At 37.5% G+C, this 4,215-nt stretch overlaps 3 non-coding genes across 3 annotated transcripts in view; all 3 read right to left on the bottom strand.

Annotated features, from left to right (window-relative positions):
• Window positions 1-15, bottom strand: part of LOC130452062 (large subunit ribosomal RNA) — a 4,097-nt gene extending 4,082 nt beyond the window's left edge. The window contains exon 1 of the ribosomal RNA XR_008910843.1: window positions 1-15. This exon is cut by the window's left edge and continues 4,082 nt beyond it. This is a non-coding gene — a ribosomal RNA (large subunit ribosomal RNA).
• A 633-nt stretch (window positions 16-648) lies between these two features.
• LOC130452049 (5.8S ribosomal RNA) lies at window positions 649-804 on the bottom strand. The gene has a single exon (XR_008910829.1). It is a non-coding gene; the product is annotated as a 5.8S ribosomal RNA (ribosomal RNA).
• A 1,160-nt stretch (window positions 805-1,964) lies between these two features.
• On the bottom strand, window positions 1,965-3,890 carry LOC130452044 (small subunit ribosomal RNA). The gene has a single exon (XR_008910824.1). It is a non-coding gene; the product is annotated as a small subunit ribosomal RNA (ribosomal RNA).
• Between the last annotated feature and the right edge of the window lie 325 nt (window positions 3,891-4,215).

The raw sequence follows: 4,215 nt of genomic DNA, 5'->3' as shown, positions 1-4,215 counted from the left end.
CCTGCTCTGAGGTCGATATATTATAATATATCTATAATATTTAAATACAATTCGCTAAAATATCACAAAAAAAAAACGTGTGTTTAATCACATTATATGAAATATAACATTATTTGTTTTTATTTATAGAGGCGGCAGAGCAAGTTATACATATATATATATATATATATATATATATATATATATATATAAATTCATATATTTTGTCGATACAGTATAAATGATATAAAAAAAAACACTGGTCAGACGTCCAGTCTTCGAAACTTTATTATTTCTCTCGGACACGACGACCGCGTTATCATTTTAAATATATATAATATATACACTTATTTATCGACTATATATACGTAAATATAACTCTACCAAACAAATTTTATGTATTTCATATAAAAATACACACGATCAATTTATGGTAGTAATAGCGTCGTTGTGTTCAAAAATTGCGCAAATTTTTTCTATAAAAAATTTACGCTGCTTTTCGCATTTTAGGATGCCGCACAAAAAAAAAATACGCACAAGTTTATAGTATGTGCGTGTGTTTTCTTTTAGTGTGCGTTATTGTGTCTCACACATCCAACACGCTTAGTCATTTATTTTTCTATAATAAATTGAAAAATTTTAAATTCTAAGCAGTCTTTTAAATTGATACGACCCTCAGTCAGGAGTGGTCCGGGAACGAGTATCCGAGGACCGCAATGTGCGTTCGAAATGTCGATGTTCATGTGTCCTGCAGTTCACAAGTTGACGCGCAATTAGCTGCGTTCTTCATCGACCCACGAGCCAAGTGATTCACCGTTCAGGGTAATCATTTTATTATGTCGTTTTCTCATATTCTATTCGTCGTATTTTTAATATTTGATTATTAAATTAATAATAATATTATAATATTTTATACGCGTATAGAATTATCTAACGACATTTATATAATATATATATATATATATATATATATATATTATTTATTAAATGGTAATTATATATAAATTTTAGAGAAATTATAATATCGTACTTAAAAATATCCGATAAATTTTAACCGCTGCACATGTTTTATTACAAACGAGGCGCGCATAGACAGATATCTCGCACGATATATTCCTCTTAATTATTACAAGTTTTTTAATCTTGAAAGTTTTATACAAATTTCGACACGGTCGGGCGTAAATCTTCGAACACCTTCGAAATAATACGTGAAATATTATTTCTAAAACGAATTTTTATACATATCGAAAGAATCGACACGTGCTTAAAAGTTTCGTTTAGGTACCCGGATGAAGAAAATGTCTTATCATCTCACATAATCATCATCACATATAATATTGTCGAAATTTTTTTGTATTACCTTCGATCGATAAAAAACTTATGTAATAATAAAAAAACGAAATAAAATTTCTCCATAAAAATACAGAAGACAGACACACACGACGACAACAACAACAACAACAACAACAGACGACGTTTCAATAATCTATATATTTTTCGTTTATTATAATAACGATTCTTTATATTAGAACGTTTTTAGTTAACAAGAAATTTTGTTAATGATCGTTCTGTCAATCGTTAATATATATATATATAATAATAAAAATATATTGTTACTACTATTGTGTCGTCATCGTCGTTCGTCGTCGTCGTCGTCGTCGACTCCTTCTACTAATCTATGATAAAAATTTTTCGTTATTTTTACTGTAAATTTATATATGTAGATATATATTTTATAGACGTATGAAATATATTTATCTTTTTTTTTTTTAAATATTATTCGAAACTTGTTCGAATTTTATAAAAAAAAAAAAAAAAAATTTCAATATATATACATCATATATTTATATCATATATAAATTTTCTTTTGAAGAGTTCGATTATTTTGTAGAAAAGAAAAATTTCTTTCACAATTATATATAATATAATAATACAGACTTGATTTCGTTTTTTTATTTTTTGTTTAAAAACGAACAAATACTCTGTAATGATCCTTCCGCAGGTTCACCTACGGAAACCTTGTTACGACTTTTACTTCCTCTAAATGATCAAGTTTGGTCATCTTTCCGAAGCATCGGCGACGCCGAAACGCCACCGCGCTCAGTCCGAAGACCTCACTAAATCATTCAATCGGTAGTAGCGACGGGCGGTGTGTACAAAGGGCAGGGACGTAATCAACGCGAGCTTATGACTCGCGCTTACTGGGAATTCCTCGTTCATGGGGAACAATTGCAAGCCCCAATCCCTAGCACGAAGGAGGTTCAGCGGGTTACCCGGGCCGCTCGGCCAGGGAGGACACGCTGACTGATTCCTTCAGTGTAGCGCGCGTGCGGCCCAGAACATCTAAGGGCATCACAGACCTGTTATTGCTCAATCTCGTGCGGCTAGAAGCCGCCTGTCCCTCTAAGAAGAATTATTTGTACGCCGACAGTAAAAACCGCGAACGGCAAGAGCCGAAACTCAATACCGACGGGCCTTTGGGATGTCGAAATACGCCTAGTTAGCAGGCTAGAGTCTCGTTCGTTATCGGAATTAACCAGACAAATCGCTCCACCAACTAAGAACGGCCATGCACCACCACCCACCGAATCAAGAAAGAGCTCTCAATCTGTCAATCCTTCCGGTGTCCGGGCCTGGTGAGGTTTCCCGTGTTGAGTCAAATTAAGCCGCAGGCTCCACTCCTGGTGGTGCCCTTCCGTCAATTCCTTTAAGTTTCAGCTTTGCAACCATACTTCCCCCGGAACCCAAAAGCTTTGGTTTCCCGGAAGCTGCCCGCCGAGTCATCGGAGGAACGTCGGCGGATCGCTAGCTGGCATCGTTTATGGTTAGAACTAGGGCGGTATCTGATCGCCTTCGAACCTCTAACTTTCGTTCTTGATCAATGAAAGCGTTTTTGGCAAATGCTTTCGCTTCTGTCCGTCTTGCGACGATCCAAGAATTTCACCTCTAACGTCGCAATACGAATGCCCCCATCCGTTCCTATTAATCATTACCTCGGGGTTCCGAAAACCAACAAAATAGAACCGAGGTCCTATTCCATTATTCCATGCACACAGTATTCAGGCAAAATTTTGGCCTGCTTTAAGCACTCTAATTTGTTCAAAGTAAACGTGCCGGCCCACCTCGACACTCAGTCAAGAGCACCGCGGCGGGATTGAGTTGGGCCGCCCTTGCGAGCTAAGCCCACCGGCAGGACGTCCCACGACACGCCAGTTGACACCGCGTACGATGAACCAGCGGCGTGGGACACAGATTCGACTACGAGCTTTTTAACCGCAACAACTTTAATATACGCTATTGGAGCTGGAATTACCGCGGCTGCTGGCACCAGACTTGCCCTCCAATTGATCCTCGTTAAAGGGTTTAGAGTGTACTCATTCCGATTACGGGGCCTCGGATGAGTCCCGTATCGTTATTTTTCGTCACTACCTCCCCGTGCCGGGAGTGGGTAATTTGCGCGCCTGCTGCCTTCCTTGGATGTGGTAGCCGTTTCTCAGGCTCCCTCTCCGGAATCGAACCCTGATTCCCCGTTACCCGTTACAACCATGGTAGGCGCAGAACCTACCATCGACAGTTGATAAGGCAGACATTTGAAAGATGCGTCGCCGGTGCGAGACCGTGCGATCAGCGAAAAGTTATTCAGAGTCACCAAATTGTACGATGACGAGCAAGCCCGCCACCGATTGGTTTTGATCTAATAAAAGCGCTCCTTCCGTCTCCGGTCGGAACTCTGTTTGCATGTATTAGCTCTAGAATTACCACAGTTATCCAAGTAAATGTGGGTACGATCTAAGGAACCATAACTGATTTAATGAGCCTTTCGCGGTTTCACCTTAATTTGGCTTGTACTGAGACATGCATGGCTTAATCTTTGAGACAAGCATATGACTACTGGCAGGATCAACCAGGGAACTACTATTTGTGTATTTTATATATAATAAAACTATTATCGAAAAAGTTTTAATAACAATATCCACCACATAATGTGAGGATGAGAATTATGATGACGTTTTTTCATATTACATATATTTTATATTTATACACATAATATTTTATATTCATCTATATTCTCGTATATAATAAACACATTGTTATTTACTTTTTCGTTTGCGTGGTGTTTGCTGCGCTTATTATTGAAAATATATAATTTTCGGCGCCACGCTTTATATATTATAATATATTTTTCTTATATTTCATAAAATTTTCACCGAATCGACTATAAATTTATCTAAAATT

The sequence above is a fragment of the Diorhabda sublineata genome, unplaced genomic scaffold (assembly GCF_026230105.1).
Source record: "Diorhabda sublineata isolate icDioSubl1.1 unplaced genomic scaffold, icDioSubl1.1 Dsub_13, whole genome shotgun sequence".
NCBI classification, from domain to species: domain Eukaryota; kingdom Metazoa; phylum Arthropoda; class Insecta; order Coleoptera; family Chrysomelidae; genus Diorhabda; species Diorhabda sublineata.
The sequence above is the reverse complement of the archived record's forward strand: the minus strand, read 5'-3'. Positions and strand labels throughout refer to the sequence as shown.